General features: G+C 47.4%; 24 non-coding genes across 24 annotated transcripts; all 24 read right to left on the reverse strand.

The window, feature by feature from the left end:
* Positions 1 to 355: 355 nt before the first annotated feature.
* On the reverse strand, positions 356 to 496 carry LOC149447346 (U4 spliceosomal RNA). The gene has a single exon (XR_016306136.1). It is a non-coding gene; the product is annotated as a U4 spliceosomal RNA (small nuclear RNA).
* Positions 497 to 1746: 1250 nt separating this feature from the next.
* On the reverse strand, positions 1747 to 1887 carry LOC149447347 (U4 spliceosomal RNA). Its single transcript, XR_016306137.1, has one exon. It is a non-coding gene; the product is annotated as a U4 spliceosomal RNA (small nuclear RNA).
* Positions 1888 to 2446: 559 nt separating this feature from the next.
* TRNAK-UUU (transfer RNA lysine (anticodon UUU)) lies at positions 2447 to 2519 on the reverse strand. The gene has a single exon. It is a non-coding gene; the product is annotated as a tRNA-Lys (tRNA).
* A 633-nt stretch (positions 2520 to 3152) lies between these two features.
* LOC149447349 (U4 spliceosomal RNA) lies at positions 3153 to 3293 on the reverse strand. Its single transcript, XR_016306138.1, has one exon. It is a non-coding gene; the product is annotated as a U4 spliceosomal RNA (small nuclear RNA).
* Positions 3294 to 3852: 559 nt separating this feature from the next.
* TRNAK-UUU (transfer RNA lysine (anticodon UUU)) lies at positions 3853 to 3925 on the reverse strand. Its single transcript has one exon. It is a non-coding gene; the product is annotated as a tRNA-Lys (tRNA).
* A 633-nt stretch (positions 3926 to 4558) lies between these two features.
* LOC149447351 (U4 spliceosomal RNA) lies at positions 4559 to 4699 on the reverse strand. Its single transcript, XR_016306139.1, has one exon. It is a non-coding gene; the product is annotated as a U4 spliceosomal RNA (small nuclear RNA).
* A 559-nt stretch (positions 4700 to 5258) lies between these two features.
* TRNAK-UUU (transfer RNA lysine (anticodon UUU)) lies at positions 5259 to 5331 on the reverse strand. The gene has a single exon. It is a non-coding gene; the product is annotated as a tRNA-Lys (tRNA).
* A 633-nt stretch (positions 5332 to 5964) lies between these two features.
* On the reverse strand, positions 5965 to 6105 carry LOC149447353 (U4 spliceosomal RNA). The gene has a single exon (XR_016306140.1). It is a non-coding gene; the product is annotated as a U4 spliceosomal RNA (small nuclear RNA).
* Positions 6106 to 7355: 1250 nt separating this feature from the next.
* On the reverse strand, positions 7356 to 7496 carry LOC149447354 (U4 spliceosomal RNA). The gene has a single exon (XR_016306142.1). It is a non-coding gene; the product is annotated as a U4 spliceosomal RNA (small nuclear RNA).
* Positions 7497 to 8055: 559 nt separating this feature from the next.
* Positions 8056 to 8128, reverse strand: TRNAK-UUU (transfer RNA lysine (anticodon UUU)). Its single transcript has one exon. It is a non-coding gene; the product is annotated as a tRNA-Lys (tRNA).
* Positions 8129 to 8761: 633 nt separating this feature from the next.
* Positions 8762 to 8902, reverse strand: LOC149447356 (U4 spliceosomal RNA). The gene has a single exon (XR_016306143.1). It is a non-coding gene; the product is annotated as a U4 spliceosomal RNA (small nuclear RNA).
* A 559-nt stretch (positions 8903 to 9461) lies between these two features.
* Positions 9462 to 9534, reverse strand: TRNAK-UUU (transfer RNA lysine (anticodon UUU)). The gene has a single exon. It is a non-coding gene; the product is annotated as a tRNA-Lys (tRNA).
* Positions 9535 to 10167: 633 nt separating this feature from the next.
* LOC149447358 (U4 spliceosomal RNA) lies at positions 10168 to 10308 on the reverse strand. Its single transcript, XR_016306144.1, has one exon. It is a non-coding gene; the product is annotated as a U4 spliceosomal RNA (small nuclear RNA).
* Positions 10309 to 10860: 552 nt separating this feature from the next.
* On the reverse strand, positions 10861 to 10933 carry TRNAK-UUU (transfer RNA lysine (anticodon UUU)). Its single transcript has one exon. It is a non-coding gene; the product is annotated as a tRNA-Lys (tRNA).
* Positions 10934 to 11560: 627 nt separating this feature from the next.
* On the reverse strand, positions 11561 to 11701 carry LOC149447360 (U4 spliceosomal RNA). The gene has a single exon (XR_016306145.1). It is a non-coding gene; the product is annotated as a U4 spliceosomal RNA (small nuclear RNA).
* A 559-nt stretch (positions 11702 to 12260) lies between these two features.
* Positions 12261 to 12333, reverse strand: TRNAK-UUU (transfer RNA lysine (anticodon UUU)). Its single transcript has one exon. It is a non-coding gene; the product is annotated as a tRNA-Lys (tRNA).
* A 633-nt stretch (positions 12334 to 12966) lies between these two features.
* LOC149447362 (U4 spliceosomal RNA) lies at positions 12967 to 13107 on the reverse strand. The gene has a single exon (XR_016306146.1). It is a non-coding gene; the product is annotated as a U4 spliceosomal RNA (small nuclear RNA).
* Positions 13108 to 13658: 551 nt separating this feature from the next.
* TRNAK-UUU (transfer RNA lysine (anticodon UUU)) lies at positions 13659 to 13731 on the reverse strand. Its single transcript has one exon. It is a non-coding gene; the product is annotated as a tRNA-Lys (tRNA).
* Positions 13732 to 14359: 628 nt separating this feature from the next.
* Positions 14360 to 14500, reverse strand: LOC149447364 (U4 spliceosomal RNA). Its single transcript, XR_016306147.1, has one exon. It is a non-coding gene; the product is annotated as a U4 spliceosomal RNA (small nuclear RNA).
* A 559-nt stretch (positions 14501 to 15059) lies between these two features.
* Positions 15060 to 15132, reverse strand: TRNAK-UUU (transfer RNA lysine (anticodon UUU)). Its single transcript has one exon. It is a non-coding gene; the product is annotated as a tRNA-Lys (tRNA).
* A 627-nt stretch (positions 15133 to 15759) lies between these two features.
* LOC149447366 (U4 spliceosomal RNA) lies at positions 15760 to 15900 on the reverse strand. The gene has a single exon (XR_016306148.1). It is a non-coding gene; the product is annotated as a U4 spliceosomal RNA (small nuclear RNA).
* Positions 15901 to 16459: 559 nt separating this feature from the next.
* Positions 16460 to 16532, reverse strand: TRNAK-UUU (transfer RNA lysine (anticodon UUU)). The gene has a single exon. It is a non-coding gene; the product is annotated as a tRNA-Lys (tRNA).
* Positions 16533 to 17165: 633 nt separating this feature from the next.
* LOC149447368 (U4 spliceosomal RNA) lies at positions 17166 to 17306 on the reverse strand. Its single transcript, XR_016306149.1, has one exon. It is a non-coding gene; the product is annotated as a U4 spliceosomal RNA (small nuclear RNA).
* A 1259-nt stretch (positions 17307 to 18565) lies between these two features.
* Positions 18566 to 18706, reverse strand: LOC149447369 (U4 spliceosomal RNA). The gene has a single exon (XR_016306150.1). It is a non-coding gene; the product is annotated as a U4 spliceosomal RNA (small nuclear RNA).
* Positions 18707 to 19064: the final 358 nt, after the last annotated feature.

Here is a 19064-nt window from a genome sequence, read left to right on the forward strand (position 1 = left end):
AAAAACACACCGGCCAAACTGGTTCCTTAACCCTGGACCAACACGCTTCCAGTATTCTTCCTAATTGACTGGGTTACAAATAAAGAAAGTTCACCTTTAGCCTCATGATGCCAGGTCTAGCAGAGAAAAAGCAAGGAAAAATTTAATGAGGTAGAGTCCACTCTGGATTAAAGGCAAGTGGGGGGGAACGAGCATGACGTGGCAATCACATATTGTTCTACTCAGCAGGCTGCGTGATGACACAAAAGATCTCTATAGTGTCCCCGGCCCCGTGACCCGCTTCCTCAACTCTAACACATCTCAGTCTGCATCTTAGAAGCCATTGCTTTTCTGCTGTTTCAAACATATTGCTCAGTCTCCTGAGAGACTCTCAAAAATTGCCAGTGCTGACTGTATTTCAAGTCATCACAGCGGGGTATTGGGATTAGTTTTCAATTAGCAATAATCACGCCTCAGGTGGACCTCATTGGCTATGATACTGCCACTGCGCAAAGCTAACCAAATCAGTGTCTGCCAATTTCTGCCCATCCTTGGAGGAGGTATTGACATTGAGGTGAGACACAAAAGTGTCATCCAGTGGGCCGCTGAGCATTCTGGGACTTGGCATGCTAATGTGACAGAGAAGACGCCTAAGCTGGCATTGTTTGCATTTGAAAGGACTAAGGAGAATGTCAAGTTTTGGGCCTAGATGTCAAATGGCTTTCTCCCACAGCAGTTCTCAAAGGCCACTGAATGCATATGGTCCGACGGCTGCACTGTTGGGGAAAAAAAAGCCAAGGTGGAAAGCTTTGGGCCCGTCGTTGAAAGCTTTGTGGATAACAAGCCTGAACTGGAGTCCAGGAAAGCTGGCGTAGACCAGGCTTGTTGGGAATCAGTTGTTCAGGCAAACACCTGCAGCCACCTTTATTTCTGGGCTAGATTCACAGAGCCTTGAAAGGGGGAATTTTGCATCCCTTAGGACATTTCCTCTCTCTAGGCCAGTGAGCACTCCGGCAGATGGGCATAAAGATTACCTTATCCGCAGCTCAACAACAAGGACAAAGCTACCGCCCGAACAGGGACTTGAACCCTCAGATTAAAAGTCTGATGCTCTACCGACTGAGCTATCCGGGCTCTGAAAGCTCCACCTCCAAAACAGTCCAATCTGCTTGAAACTTCACTTTTATGGCAGAAAAAGACCATGCGCCCAAAAGAAAGAGGAGATGTGTGCCTGAATGCACAAGTATTTGGCTCACTCCGGCTGGCCAATCGTCCTCTCCCATTCCATTTTTTAGGACAGCTTGCAACCATGCAGATAGGGTCCAGTCTGGTAGAGATGGAGAACGCTGAAAGTTTCTGGCTTAGTGTAACTTATAGGTCAATGCTCTTTCACTGGAAACAAGGGCCTTGCAAAAAACACACCGGCCAAACTGGTTCCTTAACCCTGGACCAACACGCTTCCAGTATTCTTCCTAATTAACTGGGTTACAAATAAAGAAAGTTCACCTTTAGCCTCATGATGCCAGGTCTAGCAGAGAAAAAGCAAGGAAAAATTGAATGAGGTAGAGTCCACTCTGGATTAAAGGCAAGTGGGGGGGAACGAGCATGACGTGGCAATCACATATTGTTCTACTCAGCAGGCTGCGTGATGACACAAAAGATCTCTATAGTGTCCCCGGCCCCGTGACCCGCTTCCTCAACTCTAACACATCTCAGTCTGCATCTTAGAAGCCATTGCTTTTCTGCTGTTTCAAACATATTGCTCAGTCTCCTGAGAGACTCTCAAAAATTGCCAGTGCTGACTGTATTTCAAGTCATCACAGCGGGGTATTGGGATTAGTTTTCAATTAGCAATAATCACGCCTCAGGTGGACCTCATTGGCTATGATACTGCCACTGCGCAAAGCTAACCAAATCAGTGTCTGCCAATTTCTGCCCATCCTTGGAGGAGGTATTGACATTGAGGTGAGACACAAAAGTGTCATCCAGTGGGCCGCTGAGCATTCTGGGACTTGGCATGCTAATGTGACAGAGAAGACGCCTAAGCTGGCATTGTTTGCATTTGAAAGGACTAAGGAGAATGTCAAGTTTTGGGGCCTAGATGTCAAATGTCAAATGGCTTTCTCCCACAGCAGTTCTCAAAGGCCACTGAATGCATATGGTCCGACGGCTGCACTGTTGGGGAAAAAAAAGCCAAGGTGGAAAGCTTTGGGCCCGTCGTTGAAAGCTTTGTGGATAACAAGCCTGAACTGGAGTCCAGGAAAGCTGGCGTAGACCAGGCTTGTTGGGAATCAGTTGTTCAGGCAAACACCTGCAGCCACCTTTATTTCTGGGCTAGATTCACAGAGCCTTGAAAGGGGGAATTTTGCATCCCTTAGGACATTTCCTCTCTCTAGGCCAGTGAGCACTCCGGCAGATGGGCATAAAGATTACCTTATCCGCAGCTCAACAACAAGGACAAAGCTACCGCCCGAACAGGGACTTGAACCCTGGACCCTCAGATTAAAAGTCTGATGCTCTACCGACTGAGCTATCCGGGCTCTGAAAGCTCCACCTCCAAAACAGTCCAATCTGCTTGAATCTTCACTTTTATGGCAGAAAAAGACCATGCGCCCAAAAGAAAGAGGAGATGTGTGCCTGAATGCACAAGTATTTGGCTCACTCCGGCTGGCCAATCGTCCTCTCCCATTCCATTTTTTAGGACAGCTTGCAACCATGCAGATAGGGTCCATTCTGGTAGAGATGGAGAACGCTGAAAGTTTCTGGCTTAGTGTAACTTATAGGTCAATGCTCTTTCACTGGAAACAAGGGCCTTGCAAAAAACACACCGGCCAAACTGGTTCCTTAACCCTGGACCAACACGCTTCCAGTATTCTTCCTAATTGACTGGGTTACAAATAAAGAAAGTTCACCTTTTGCCTCATGATGCCAGGTCTAGCAGAGAAAAAGCAAGGAAAAATTTAATGAGGTAGAGTCCACTCTGGATTAAAGGCAAGTGGGGGGGAACGAGCATGACGTGGCAATCACATATTGTTCTACTCAGCAGGCTGCGTGATGACACAAAAGATCTCTATAGTGTCCACGGCCCAGTGACCCGCTTCCTCAACTCTAACACATCTCAGTCTGCATCTTAGAAGCCATTGCTTTTCTGCTGTTTCAAACATATTGCTCAGTCTCCTGAGAGACTCTCAAAAATTGCCAGTGCTGACTGTATTTCAAGTCATCACAGCGGGGTATTGGGATTAGTTTTCAATTAGCAATAATCACGCCTCAGGTGGACCTCATTGGCTATGATACTGCCACTGCGCAAAGCTAACCAAATCAGTGTCTGCCAATTTCTGCCCATCCTTGGAGGAGGTATTGACATTGAGGTGAGACACAAAAGTGTCATCCAGTGGGCCGCTGAGCATTCTGGGACTTGGCATGCTAATGTGACAGAGAAGACGCCTAAGCTGGCATTGTTTGCATTTGAAAGGACTAAGGAGAATGTCAAGTTTTGGGGCCTAGATGTCAAATGTCAAATGGCTTTCTCCCACAGCAGTTCTCAAAGGCCACTGAATGCATATGGTCCGACGGCTGCACTGTTGGGGAAAAAAAAGCCAAGGTGGAAAGCTTTGGGCCCGTCGTTGAAAGCTTTGTGGATAACAAGCCTGAACTGGAGTCCAGGAGAGCTGGCGTAGACCAGGCTTGTTGGGAATCAGTTGTTCAGGCAAACACCTGCAGCCACCTTTATTTCTGGGCTAGATTCACAGAGCCTTGAAAGGGGGAATTTTGCATCCCTTAGGACATTTCCTCTCTCTAGGCCAGTGAGCACTCCGGCAGATGGGCATAAAGATTACCTTATCCGCAGCTCAACAACAAGGACAAAGCTACCGCCCGAACAGGGACTTGAACCCTGGACCCTCAGATTAAAAGTCTGATGCTCTACCGACTGAGCTATCCGGGCTCTGAAAGCTCCACCTCCAAAACAGTCCAATCTGCTTGAATCTTCACTTTTATGGCAGAAAAAGACCATGCGCCCAAAAGAAAGAGGAGATGTGTGCCTGAATGCACAAGTATTTGGCTCACTCCGGCTGGCCAATCGTCCTCTCCCATTCCATTTTTTAGGACAGCTTGCAACCATGCAGATAGGGTCCAGTCTGGTAGAGATGGAGAACGCTGAAAGTTTCTGGCTTAGTGTAACTTATAGGTCAATGCTCTTTCACTGGAAACAAGGGCCTTGCAAAAAACACACCGGCCAAACTGGTTCCTTAACCCTGGACCAACACGCTTCCAGTATTCTTCCTAATTGACTGGGTTACAAATAAAGAAAGTTCACCTTTTGCCTCATGATGCCAGGTCTAGCAGAGAAAAAGCAAGGAAAAATTTAATGAGGTAGAGTCCACTCTGGATTAAAGGCAAGTGGGGGGGAACGAGCATGACGTGGCAATCACATATTGTTCTACTCAGCAGGCTGCGTGATGACACAAAAGATCTCTATAGTGTCCCCGGCCCCGTGACCCGCTTCCTCAACTCTAACACATCTCAGTCTGCATCTTAGAAGCCATTGCTTTTCTGCTGTTTCAAACATATTGCTCAGTCTCCTGAGAGACTCTCAAAAATTGCCAGTGCTGACTGTATTTCAAGTCATCACAGCGGGGTATTGGGATTAGTTTTCAATTAGCAATAATCACGCCTCAGGTGGACCTCATTGGCTATGATACTGCCACTGCGCAAAGCTAACCAAATCAGTGTCTGCCAATTTCTGCCCATCCTTGGAGGAGGTATTGACATTGAGGTGAGACACAAAAGTGTCATCCAGTGGGCCGCTGAGCATTCTGGGACTTGGCATGCTAATGTGACAGAGAAGACGCCTAAGCTGGCATTGTTTGCATTTGAAAGGACTAAGGAGAATGTCAAGTTTTGGGGCCTAGATGTCAAATGTCAAATGGCTTTCTCCCACAGCAGTTCTCAAAGGCCACTGAATGCATATGGTCCGACGGCTGCACTGTTGGGGAAAAAAAAGCCAAGGTGGAAAGCTTTGGGCCCGTCGTTGAAAGCTTTGTGGATAACAAGCCTGAACTGGAGTCCAGGAAAGCTGGCGTAGACCAGGCTTGTTGGGAATCAGTTGTTCAGGCAAACACCTGCAGCCACCTTTATTTCTGGGCTAGATTCACAGAGCCTTGAAAGGGGGAATTTTGCATCCCTTAGGACATTTCCTCTCTCTAGGCCAGTGAGCACTCCGGCAGATGGGCATAAAGATTACCTTATCCGCAGCTCAACAACAAGGACAAAGCTACCGCCCGAACAGGGACTTGAACCCTGGACCCTCAGATTAAAAGTCTGATGCTCTACCGACTGAGCTATCCGGGCTCTGAAAGCTCCACCTCCAAAACAGTCCAATCTGCTTGAAACTTCACTTTTATGGCAGAAAAAGACCATGCGCCCAAAAGAAAGAGGAGATGTGTGCCTGAATGCACAAGTATTTGGCTCACTCCGGCTGGCCAATCGTCCTCTCCCATTCCATTTTTTAGGACAGCTTGCAACCATGCAGATAGGGTCCAGTCTGGTAGAGATGGAGAACGCTGAAAGTTTCTGGCTTAGTGTAACTTATAGGTCAATGCTCTTTCACTGGAAACAAGGGCCTTGCAAAAAACACACCGGCCAAACTGGTTCCTTAACCCTGGACCAACACGCTTCCAGTATTCTTCCTAATTGACTGGGTTACAAATAAAGAAAGTTCACCTTTAGCCTCATGATGCCAGGTCTAGCAGAGAAAAAGCAAGGAAAAATTTAATGAGGTAGAGTCCACTCTGGATTAAAGGCAAGTGGGGGGGAACGAGCATGACGTGGCAATCACATATTGTTCTACTCAGCAGGCTGCGTGATGACACAAAAGATCTCTATAGTGTCCCCGGCCCCGTGACCCGCTTCCTCAACTCTAACACATCTCAGTCTGCATCTTAGAAGCCATTGCTTTTCTGCTGTTTCAAACATATTGCTCAGTCTCCTGAGAGACTCTCAAAAATTGCCAGTGCTGACTGTATTTCAAGTCATCACAGCGGGGTATTGGGATTAGTTTTCAATTAGCAATAATCACGCCTCAGGTGGACCTCATTGGCTATGATACTGCCACTGCGCAAAGCTAACCAAATCAGTGTCTGCCAATTTCTGCCCATCCTTGGAGGAGGTATTGACATTGAGGTGAGACACAAAAGTGTCATCCAGTGGGCCGCTGAGCATTCTGGGACTTGGCATGCTAATGTGACAGAGAAGACGCCTAAGCTGGCATTGTTTGCATTTGAAAGGACTAAGGAGAATGTCAAGTTTTGGGCCTAGATGTCAAATGGCTTTCTCCCACAGCAGTTCTCAAAGGCCACTGAATGCATATGGTCCGACGGCTGCACTGTTGGGGAAAAAAAAGCCAAGGTGGAAAGCTTTGGGCCCGTCGTTGAAAGCTTTGTGGATAACAAGCCTGAACTGGAGTCCAGGAAAGCTGGCGTAGACCAGGCTTGTTGGGAATCAGTTGTTCAGGCAAACACCTGCAGCCACCTTTATTTCTGGGCTAGATTCACAGAGCCATGAAAGGGGGAATTTTGCATCCCTTAGGACATTTCCTCTCTCTAGGCCAGTGAGCACTCCGGCAGATGGGCATAAAGATTACCTTATCCGCAGCTCAACAACAAGGACAAAGCTACCGCCCGAACAGGGACTTGAACCCTCAGATTAAAAGTCTGATGCTCTACCGACTGAGCTATCCGGGCTCTGAAAGCTCCACCTCCAAAACAGTCCAATCTGCTTGAAACTTCACTTTTATGGCAGAAAAAGACCATGCGCCCAAAAGAAAGAGGAGATGTGTGCCTGAATGCACAAGTATTTGGCTCGCTCCGGCTGGCCAATCGTCCTCTCCCATTCCATTTTTTAGGACAGCTTGCAACCATGCAGATAGGGTCCAGTCTGGTAGAGATGGAGAACGCTGAAAGTTTCTGGCTTAGTGTAACTTATAGGTCAATGCTCTTTCACTGGAAACAAGGGCCTTGCAAAAAACACACCGGCCAAACTGGTTCCTTAACCCTGGACCAACACGCTTCCAGTATTCTTCCTAATTGACTGGGTTACAAATAAAGAAAGTTCACCTTTAGCCTCATGATGCCAGGTCTAGCAGAGAAAAAGCAAGGAAAAATTGAATGAGGTAGAGTCCACTCTGGATTAAAGGCAAGTGGGGGGGAACGAGCATGACGTGGCAATCACATATTGTTCTACTCAGCAGGCTGCGTGATGACACAAAAGATCTCTATAGTGTCCCCGGCCCCGTGACCCGCTTCCTCAACTCTAACACATCTCAGTCTGCATCTTAGAAGCCATTGCTTTTCTGCTGTTTCAAACATATTGCTCAGTCTCCTGAGAGACTCTCAAAAATTGCCAGTGCTGACTGTATTTCAAGTCATCACAGCGGGGTATTGGGATTAGTTTTCAATTAGCAATAATCACGCCTCAGGTGGACCTCATTGGCTATGATACTGCCACTGCGCAAAGCTAACCAAATCAGTGTCTGCCAATTTCTGCCCATCCTTGGAGGAGGTATTGACATTGAGGTGAGACACAAAAGTGTCATCCAGTGGGCCGCTGAGCATTCTGGGACTTGGCATGCTAATGTGACAGAGAAGACGCCTAAGCTGGCATTGTTTGCATTTGAAAGGACTAAGGAGAATGTCAAGTTTTGGGGCCTAGATGTCAAATGTCAAATGGCTTTCTCCCACAGCAGTTCTCAAAGGCCACTGAATGCATATGGTCCGACGGCTGCACTGTTGGGGAAAAAAAAGCCAAGGTGGAAAGCTTTGGGCCCGTCGTTGAAAGCTTTGTGGATAACAAGCCTGAACTGGAGTCCAGGAAAGCTGGCGTAGACCAGGCTTGTTGGGAATCAGTTGTTCAGGCAAACACCTGCAGCCACCTTTATTTCTGGGCTAGATTCACAGAGCCTTGAAAGGGGGAATTTTGCATCCCTTAGGACATTTCCTCTCTCTAGGCCAGTGAGCACTCCGGCAGATGGGCATAAAGATTACCTTATCCGCAGCTCAACAACAAGGACAAAGCTACTGCCCGAACAGGGACTTGAACCCTGGACCCTCAGATTAAAAGTCTGATGCTCTACCGACTGAGCTATCCGGGCTCTGAAAGCTCCACCTCCAAAACAGTCCAATCTGCTTGAAACTTCACTTTTATGGCAGAAAAAGACCATGCGCCCAAAAGAAAGAGGAGATGTGTGCCTGAATGCACAAGTATTTGGCTCACTCCGGCTGGCCAATCGTCCTCTCCCATTCCATTTTTTAGGACAGCTTGCAACCATGCAGATAGGGTCCAGTCTGGTAGAGATGGAGAACGCTGAAAGTTTCTGGCTTAGTGTAACTTATAGGTCAATGCTCTTTCACTGGAAACAAGGGCCTTGCAAAAAACACACCGGCCAAACTGGTTCCTTAACCCTGGACCAACACGCTTCCAGTATTCTTCCTAATTGACTGGGTTACAAATAAAGAAAGTTCACCTTTAGCCTCATGATGCCAGGTCTAGCAGAGAAAAAGCAAGGAAAAATTTAATGAGGTAGAGTCCACTCTGGATTAAAGGCAAGTGGGGGGGAACGAGCATGACGTGGCAATCACATATTGTTCTACTCAGCAGGCTGCGTGATGACACAAAAGATCTCTATAGTGTCCCCGGCCCCGTGACCCGCTTCCTCAACTCTAACACATCTCAGTCTGCATCTTAGAAGCCATTGCTTTTCTGCTGTTTCAAACATATTGCTCAGTCTCCTGAGAGACTCTCAAAAATTGCCAGTGCTGACTGTATTTCAAGTCATCACAGCGGGGTATTGGGATTAGTTTTCAATTAGCAATAATCACGCCTCAGGTGGACCTCATTGGCTATGATACTGCCACTGCGCAAAGCTAACCAAATCAGTGTCTGCCAATTTCTGCCCATCCTTGGAGGAGGTATTGACATTGAGGTGAGACACAAAAGTGTCATCCAGTGGGCCGCTGAGCATTCTGGGACTTGGCATGCTAATGTGACAGAGAAGACGCCTAAGCTGGCATTGTTTGCATTTGAAAGGACTAAGGAGAATGTCAAGTTTTGGGGCCTAGATGTCAAATGTCAAATGGCTTTCTCCCACAGCAGTTCTCAAAGGCCACTGAATGCATATGGTCCGACGGCTGCACTGTTGGGGAAAAAAAAGCCAAGGTGGAAAGCTTTGGGCCCGTCGTTGAAAGCTTTGTGGATAACAAGCCTGAACTGGAGTCCAGGAAAGCTGGCGTAGACCAGGCTTGTTGGGAATCAGTTGTTCAGGCAAACACCTGCAGCCACCTTTATTTCTGGGCTAGATTCACAGAGCCTTGAAAGGGGGAATTTTGCATCCCTTAGGACATTTCCTCTCTCTAGGCCAGTGAGCACTCCGGCAGATGGGCATAAAGATTACCTTATCCGCAGCTCAACAACAAGGACAAAGCTACCGCCCGAACAGGGACTTGAACCCTGGACCCTCAGATTAAAAGTCTGATGCTCTACCGACTGAGCTATCCGGGCTCTGAAAGCTCCATCTCCAAAACAGTCCAATCTGCTTGAAACTTCACTTTTATGGCAGAAAAAGACCATGCGCCCAAAAGAAAGAGGAGATGTGTGCCTGAATGCACAAGTATTTGGCTCACTCCGGCTGGCCAATCGTCCTCTCCCATTCCATTTTTTAGGACAGCTTGCAACCATGCAGATAGGGTCCAGTCTGGTAGAGATGGAGAACGCTGAAAGTTTCTGGCTTAGTGTAACTTATAGGTCAATGCTCTTTCACTGGAAACAAGGGCCTTGCAAAAAACACACCGGCCAAACTGGTTCCTTAACCCTGGACCAACACGCTTCCAGTATTCTTCCTAATTGACTGGGTTACAAATAAAGAAAGTTCACCTTTAGCCTCATGATGCCAGGTCTAGCAGAGAAAAAGCAAGGAAAAATTGAATGAGGTAGAGTCCACTCTGGATTAAAGGCAAGTGGGGGGGAACGAGCATGACGTGGCAATCACATATTGTTCTACTCAGCAGGCTGCGTGATGACACAAAAGATCTCTATAGTGTCCCCGGCCCCGTGACCCGCTTCCTCAACTCTAACACATCTCAGTCTGCATCTTAGAAGCCATTGCTTTTCTGCTGTTTCAAACATATTGCTCAGTCTCCTGAGAGACTCTCAAAAATTGCCAGTGCTGACTGTATTTCAAGTCATCACAGCGGGGTATTGGGATTAGTTTTCAATTAGCAATAATCACGCCTCAGGTGGACCTCATTGGCTATGATACTGCCACTGCGCAAAGCTAACCAAATCAGTGTCTGCCAATTTCTGCCCATCCTTGGAGGAGGTATTGACATTGAGGTGAGACACAAAAGTGTCATCCAGTGGGCCGCTGAGCATTCTGGGACTTGGCATGCTAATATGACAGAGAAGACGCCTAAGCTGGCATTGTTTGCATTTGAAAGGACTAAGGAGAATGTCAAGTTTTGGGGCCTAGATGTCAAATGGCTTTCTCCCACAGCAGTTCTCAAAGGCCACTGAATGCATATGGTCCGACGGCTGCACTGTTGGGGAAAAAAAAGCCAAGGTGGAAAGCTTTGGGCCCGTCGTTGAAAGCTTTGTGGATAACAAGCCTGAACTGGAGTCCAGGAAAGCTGGCGTAGACCAGGCTTGTTGGGAATCAGTTGTTCAGGCAAACACCTGCAGCCACCTTTATTTCTGGGCTAGATTCACAGAGCCTTGAAAGGGGGAATTTTGCATCCCTTAGGACATTTCCTCTCTCTAGGCCAGTGAGCACTCCGGCAGATGGGCATAAAGATTACCTTATCCGCAGCTCAACAACAAGGACAAAGCTACCGCCCGAACAGGGACTTGAACCCTGGACCCTCAGATTAAAAGTCTGATGCTCTACCGACTGAGCTATCCGGGCTCTGAAACCTCCAAAACAGTCCAATCTGCTTGAAACTTCACTTTTATGGCAGAAAAAGACCATTCAGCCAAAAGAAAGAGGAGATGTGTGCCTGAATGCACAAGTATTTGGCTCACTCCGGCTGGCCAATCGTCCTCTCCCATTCCATTTTTTAGGACAGCTTGCAACCATGCAGATAGGGTCCAGTCTGGTAGAGATGGAGAACGCTGAAAGTTTCTGGCTTAGTGTAACTTATAGGTCAATGCTCTTTCACTGGAAACAAGGGCCTTGCAAAAAACACACCGGCCAAACTGGTTCCTTAACCCTGGACCAACACGCTTCCAGTATTCTTCCTAATTGACTGGGTTACAAATAAAGAAAGTTCACCTTTAGCCTCATGATGCCAGGTCTAGCAGAGAAAAAGCAAGGAAAAATTTAATGAGGTAGAGTCCACTCTGGATTAAAGGCAAGTGGGGGGGAACGAGCATGACGTGGCAATCACATATTGTTCTACTCAGCAGGCTGCGTGATGACACAAAAGATCTCTATAGTGTCCCCGGCCCCGTGACCCGCTTCCTCAACTCTAACACATCTCAGTCTGCATCTTAGAAGCCATTGCTTTTCTGCTGTTTCAAACATATTGCTCAGTCTCCTGAGAGACTCTCAAAAATTGCCAGTGCTGACTGTATTTCAAGTCATCACAGCGGGGTATTGGGATTAGTTTTCAATTAGCAATAATCACGCCTCAGGTGGACCTCATTGGCTATGATACTGCCACTGCGCAAAGCTAACCAAATCAGTGTCTGCCAATTTCTGCCCATCCTTGGAAGAGGTATTGACATTGAGGTGAGACACAAAAGTGTCATCCAGTGGGCCGCTGAGCATTCTGGGACTTGGCATGCTAATGTGACAGAGAAGACGCCTAAGCTGGCATTGTTTGCATTTGAAAGGACTAAGGAGAATGTCAAGTTTTGGGGCCTAGATGTCAAATGTCAAATGGCTTTCTCCCACAGCAGTTCTCAAAGGCCACTGAATGCATATGGTCCGACGGCTGCACTGTTGGGGAAAAAAAAGCCAAGGTGGAAAGCTTTGGGCCCGTCGTTGAAAGCTTTGTGGATAACAAGCCTGAACTGGAGTCCAGGAAAGCTGGCGTAGACCAGGCTTGTTGGGAATCAGTTGTTCAGGCAAACACCTGCAGCCACCTTTATTTCTGGGCTAGATTCACAGAGCCTTGAAAGGGGGAATTTTGCATCCCTTAGGACATTTCCTCTCTCTAGGCCAGTGAGCACTCCGGCAGATGGGCATAAAGATTACCTTATCCGCAGCTCAACAACAAGGACAAAGCTACTGCCCGAACAGGGACTTGAACCCTGGACCCTCAGATTAAAAGTCTGATGCTCTACCGACTGAGCTATCCGGGCTCTGAAAGTTCCACCTCCAAAACAGTCCAATCTGCTTGAAACTTCACTTTTATGGCAGAAAAATACCATGCGCCCAAAAGAAAGAGGAGATGTGTGCCTGAATGCACAAGTATTTGGCTCACTCCGGCTGGCCAATCGTCCTCTCCCATTCCATTTTTTAGGACAGCTTGCAACCATGCAGATAGGGTCCAGTCTGGTAGAGATGGAGAACGCTGAAAGTTTCTGGCTTAGTGTAACTTATAGGTCAATGCTCTTTCACTGGAAACAAGGGCCTTGCAAAAAACACACCGGCCAAACTGGTTCCTTAACCCTGGACCAACACGCTTCCAGTATTCTTCCTAATTGACTGGGTTACAAATAAAGAAAGTTCACCTTTAGCCTCATGATGCCAGGTCTAGCAGAGAAAAAGCAAGGAAAAATTGAATGAGGTAGAGTCCACTCTGGATTAAAGGCAAGTGGGGGGGAACGAGCATGACGTGGCAATCACATATTGTTCTACTCAGCAGGCTGCGTGATGACACAAAAGATCTCTATAGTGTCCCCGGCCCCGTGACCCGCTTCCTCAACTCTAACACATCTCAGTCTGCATCTTAGAAGCCATTGCTTTTCTGCTGTTTCAAACATATTGCTCAGTCTCCTGAGAGACTCTCAAAAATTGCCAGTGCTGACTGTATTTCAAGTCATCACAGCGGGGTATTGGGATTAGTTTTCAATTAGCAATAATCACGCCTCAGGTGGACCTCATTGGCTATGATACTGCCACTGCGCAAAGCTAACCAAATCAGTGTCTGCCAATTTCTGCCCATCCTTGGAAGAGGTATTGACATTGAGGTGAGACACAAAAGTGTCATCCAGTGGGCCGCTGAGCATTCTGGGACTTGGCATGCTAATGTGACAGAGAAGACGCCTAAGCTGGCATTGTTTGCATTTGAAAGGACTAAGGAGAATGTCAAGTTTTGGGCCTAGATGTCAAATGGCTTTCTCCACAGCAGTTCTCAAAGGCCACTGAATGCATATGGTCCGACGGCTGCACTGTTGGGGAAAAAAAAGCCAAGGTGGAAAGCTTTGGGGCCCGTCGTTGAAAGCTTTGTGGATAACAAGCCTGAACTGGAGTCCAGGAAAGCTGGCGTAGACCAGGCTTGTTGGGAATCAGTTGTTCAGGCAAACACCTGCAGCCACCTTTATTTCTGGGCTAGATTCACAGAGCCTTGAAAGGGGGAATTTTTGCACCCTTAGGACATTTCCTCTCTCTAGGCCAGTGAGCACTCCGGCAGATGGGCATAAAGATTACCTTATCCGCAGCTCAACAACAAGGACAAAGCTACCGCCCGAACAGGGACTTGAACCCTGGACCCTCAGATTAAAAGTCTGATGCTCTACCGACTGAGCTATCTGGGCTCTGAAACCTCCAAAACAGTCCAATCTGCTTGAAACTTCACTTTTATGGCAGAAAAAAGACCATTCGGCCAAAAGAAAGAGGAGATGTGTGCCTGAATGCACAAGTATTTGGCTCACTCCGGCTGGCCAATCGTCCTCTCCCATTCCATTTTTTAGGACAGCTTGCAACCATGCAGATAGGGTCCAGTCTGGTAGAGATGGAGAACGCTGAAAGTTTCTGGCTTAGTGTAACTTATAGGTCAATGCTCTTTCACTGGAAACAAGGGCCTTGCAAAAAACACACCGGCCAAACTGGTTCCTTAACCCTGGACCAACACGCTTCCAGTATTCTTCCTAATTGACTGGGTTACAAATAAAGAAAGTTCACCTTTAGCCTCATGATGCCAGGTCTAGCAGAGAAAAAGCAAGGAAAAATTTAATGAGGTAGAGTCCACTCTGGATTAAAGGCAAGTGGGGGGGAACGAGCATGACGTGGCAATCACATATTGTTCTACTCACAGGCTGCGTGATGACACAAAAGATCTCTATAGTGTCCCCGGCCCCGTGACCCCGCTTCCTCAACTCTAACACATCTCAGTCTGCATCTTAGAAGCCATTGCTTTTCTGCTGTTTCAAACATATTGCTCAGTCTCCTGAGAGACTCTCAAAAATTGCCAGTGCTGACTGTATTTCAAGTCATCACAGCGGGGTATTGGGATTAGTTTTCAATTAGCAATAATCACGCCTCAGGTGGACCTCATTGGCTATGATACTGCCACTGCGCAAAGCTAACCAAATCAGTGTCTGCCAATTTCTGCCCATCCTTGGAGGAGGTATTGACATTGAGGTGAGACACAAAAGTGTCATCCAGTGGGCCGCTGAGCATTCTGGGACTTGGCATGCTAATGTGACAGAGAAGACGCCTAAGCTGGCATTGTTTGCATTTGAAAGGACTAAGGAGAATGTCAAGTTTTGGGGCCTAGATGTCAAATGTCAAATGGCTTTCTCCCACAGCAGTTCTCAAAGGCCACTGAATGCATATGGTCCGACGGCTGCACTGTTGGGGAAAAAAAAGCCAAGGTGGAAAGCTTTGGGCCCGTCGTTGAAAGCTTTGTGGATAACAAGCCTGAACTGGAGTCCAGGAAAGCTGGCGTAGACCAGGCTTGTTGGGAATCAGTTGTTCAGGCAAACACCTGCAGCCACCTTTATTTCTGGGCTAGATTCACAGAGCCTTGAAAGGGGGAATTTTGCATCCCTTAGGACATTTCCTCTCTCTAGGCCAGTGAGCACTCCGGCAGATGGGCATAAAGATTACCTTATCCGCAGCTCAACAACAAGGACAAAGCTACCGCCCGAACAGGGACTTGAACCCTGGACCCTCAGATTAAAAGTCTGATGCTCTACCGACTGAGCTATCCGGGCTCTGAAAGCTCCAAAACAGTCCAATCTGCTTGAAACTTCACTTTTATGGCAGAAAAAGACCATGCGCCCAAAAGAAAGAGGAGATGTGTGCCTGAATGCACAAGTATTTGGCTCACTCCGGCTGGCCAATCGTCCTCTCCCATTCCATTTTTTAGGACAGCTTGCAACCATGCAGATAGGGTCCAGTCTGGTAGAGATGGAGAACGCTGAAAGTTTCTGGCTTAGTGTAACTTATAGGTCAATGCTCTTTCACTGGAAACAAGGGCCTTGCAAAAAACACACCGGCCAAACTGGTTCCTTAACCCTGGACCAACACGCTTCCAGTATTCTTCCTAATTGACTGGGTTACAAATAAAGAAAGTTCACCTTTAGCCTCATGATGCCAGGTCTAGCAGAGAAAAAGCAAGGAAAAATTGAATGAGGTAGAGTCCACTCTGGATTAAAGGCAAGTGGGGGGGAACGAGCATGACGTGGCAATCACATATTGTTCTACTCAGCAGGCTGCGTGATGACACAAAAGATCTCTATAGTGTCCCCGGCCCCGTGACCCGCTTCCTCAACTCTAACACATCTCAGTCTGCATCTTAGAAGCCATTGCTTTTCTGCTGTTTCAAACATATTGCTCAGTCTCCTGAGAGACTCTCAAAAATTGCCAGTGCTGACTGTATTTCAAGTCATCACAGCGGGGTATTGGGATTAGTTTTCAATTAGCAATAATCACGCCTCAGGTGGACCTCATTGGCTATGATACTGCCACTGCGCAAAGCTAACCAAATCAGTGTCTGCCAATTTCTGCCCATCCTTGGAGGAGGTATTGACATTGAGGTGACACACAAAAGTGTCATCCAGTGGGCCGCTGAGCATTCTGGGACTTGGCATGCTAATGTGACAGAGAAGACGCCTAAGCTGGCATTGTTTGCATTTGAAAGGACTAAGGAGAATGTCAAGTTTTGGGGCCTAGATGTCAAATGTCAAATGGCTTTCTCCCACAGCAGTTCTCAAAGGCCACTGAATGCATATGGTCCGACGGCTGCACTGTTGGGGAAAAAAAAGCCAAGGTGGAAAGCTTTGGGCCCGTCGTTGAAAGCTTTGTGGATAACAAGCCTGAACTGGAGTCCAGGAAAGCTGGCGTAGACCAGGCTTGTTGGGAATCAGTTGTTCAGGCAAACACCTGCAGCCACCTTTATTTCTGGGCTAGATTCACAGAGCCTTGAAAGGGGGAATTTTGCATCCCTTAGGACATTTCCTCTCTCTAGGCCAGTGAGCACTCCGGCAGATGGGCATAAAGATTACCTTATCCGCAGCTCAACAACAAGGACAAAGCTACCGCCCGAACAGGGACTTGAACCCTGGACCCTCAGATTAAAAGTCTGATGCTCTACCGACTGAGCTATCCGGGCTCTGAAAGCTCCACTTCCAAAACAGTCCAATCTGCTTGAAACTTCACTTTTATGGCAGAAAAAGACCATGCGCCCAAAAGAAAGAGGAGATGTGTGCCTGAATGCACAAGTATTTGGCTCACTCCGGCTGGCCAATCGTCCTCTCCCATTCCATTTTTTAGGACAGCTTGCAACCATGCAGATAGGGTCCAGTCTGGTAGAGATGGAGAACGCTGAAAGTTTCTGGCTTAGTGTAACTTATAGGTCAATGCTCTTTCACTGGAAACAAGGGCCTTGCAAAAAACACACCGGCCAAACTGGTTCCTTAACCCTGGACCAACACGCTTCCAGTATTCTTCCTAATTGACTGGGTTACAAATAAAGAAAGTTCACCTTTAGCCTCATGATGCCAGGTCTAGCAGAGAAAAAGCAAGGAAAAATTGAATGAGGTAGAGTCCACTCTGGATTAAAGGCAAGTGGGGGGGAACGAGCATGACGTGGCAATCACATATTGTTCTACTCAGCAGGCTGCGTGATGACACAAAAGATCTCTATAGTGTCCCCGGCCCCGTGACCCGCTTCCTCAACTCTAACACATCTCAGTCTGCATCTTAGAAGCCATTGCTTTTCTGCTGTTTCAAACATATTGCTCAGTCTCCTGAGAGACTCTCAAAAATTGCCAGTGCTGACTGTATTTCAAGTCATCACAGCGGGGTATTGGGATTAGTTTTCAATTAGCAATAATCACGCCTCAGGTGGACCTCATTGGCTATGATACTGCCACTGCGCAAAGCTAACCAAATCAGTGTCTGCCAATTTCTGCCCATCCTTGGAGGAGGTATTGACATTGAGGTGACACACAAAAGTGTCATCCAGTGGGCCGCTGAGCATTCTGGGACTTGGCATGCTAATGTGACAGAGAAGACGCCTAAGCTGGCATTGTTTGCATTTGAAAGGACTAAGGAGAATGTCAAGTTTTGGGGCCTAGATGTCAAATGTCAAATGGCTTTCTCCCACAGCAGTTCTCAAAGGCCACTGAATGCATATGGTCCGACGGCTGCACTGTTGGGGAAAAAAAAGCCAAGGTGGAAAGCTTTGGGCCCGTCGTTGAAAGCTTTGTGGATAACAAGCCTGAACTGGAGTCCAGGAAAGCTGGCGTAGACCAGGCTTGTTGGGAATCAGTTGTTCAGGCAAACACCTGCAGCCACCTTTATTTCTGGGCTAGATTCACAGAGCCTTGAAAGGGGGAATTTTGCATCCCTTAGGACATTTCCTCTCTCTAGGCCAGTGAGCACTCCGGCAGATGGGCATAAAGATTACCTTATCCGCAGCTCAACAACAAGGACAAAGCTACCGCCTGAACAGGGACTTGAACCCTGGACCCTCAGATTAAAACTCTGATGCTCTACCGACTGAGCTATCCGGGCTCTGAAAGCTCCAAAACAGTCCAATCTGCTTGAAACTTCACTTTTATGGCAGAAAAAGACCATGCGCCCAAAAGAAAGAGGAGATGTGTGCCTGAATGCACAAGTATTTGGCTCACTCCGGCTGGCCAATCGTCCTCTCCCATTCCATTTTTTAGGACAGCTTGCAACCATGCAGATAGGGTCCAGTCTGGTAGAGATGGAGAACGCTGAAAGTTTCTGGCTTAGTGTAACTTATAGGTCAATGCTCTTTCACTGGAAACAAGGGCCTTGCAAAAAACACACCGGCCAAACTGGTTCCTTAACCCTGGACCAACACGCTTCCAGTATTCTTCCTAATTGACTGGGTTACAAATAAAGAAAGTTCACCTTTAGCCTCATGATGCCAGGTCTAGCAGAGAAAAAGCAAGGAAAAATTTAATGAGGTAGAGTCCACTCTGGATTAAAGGCAAGTGGGGGGGAACGAGCATGACGTGGCAATCACATATTGTTCTACTCAGCAGGCTGCGTGATGACACAAAAGATCTCTATAGTGTCCCCGGCCCCGTGACCCGCTTCCTCAACTCTAACACATCTCAGTCTGCATCTTAGAAGCCATTGCTTTTCTGCTGTTTCAAACATATTGCTCAGTCTCCTGAGAGACTCTCAAAAATTGCCAGTGCTGACTGTATTTCAAGTCATCACAGCGGGGTATTGGGATTAGTTTTCAATTAGCAATAATCACGCCTCAGGTGGACCTCATTGGCTATGATACTGCCACTGCGCAAAGCTAACCAAATCAGTGTCTGCCAATTTCTGCCCATCCTTGGAGGAGGTATTGACATTGAGGTGAGACACAAAAGTGTCATCCAGTGGGCCGCTGAGCATTCTGGGACTTGGCATGCTAATGTGACAGAGAAGACGCCTAAGCTGGCATTGTTTGCATTTGAAAGGACTAAGGAGAATGTCAAGTTTTGGGGCCTAGATGTCAAATGTCAAATGGCTTTCTCCCACAGCAGTTCTCAAAGGCCACTGAATGCATATGGTCCGACGGCTGCACTGTTGGGGAAAAAAAAGCCAAGGTGGAAAGCTTTGGGCCCGTCGTTGAAAGCTTTGTGGATAACAAGCCTGAACTGGAGTCCAGGAAAGC

Source organism: Staurois parvus, unplaced genomic scaffold (assembly GCF_062004578.1).
Source record: "Staurois parvus isolate SC_StPar_1 unplaced genomic scaffold, SC_StPar_1.0 ptg000689l, whole genome shotgun sequence".
NCBI classification, from domain to species: Eukaryota; Metazoa; Chordata; class Amphibia; order Anura; family Ranidae; genus Staurois; species Staurois parvus.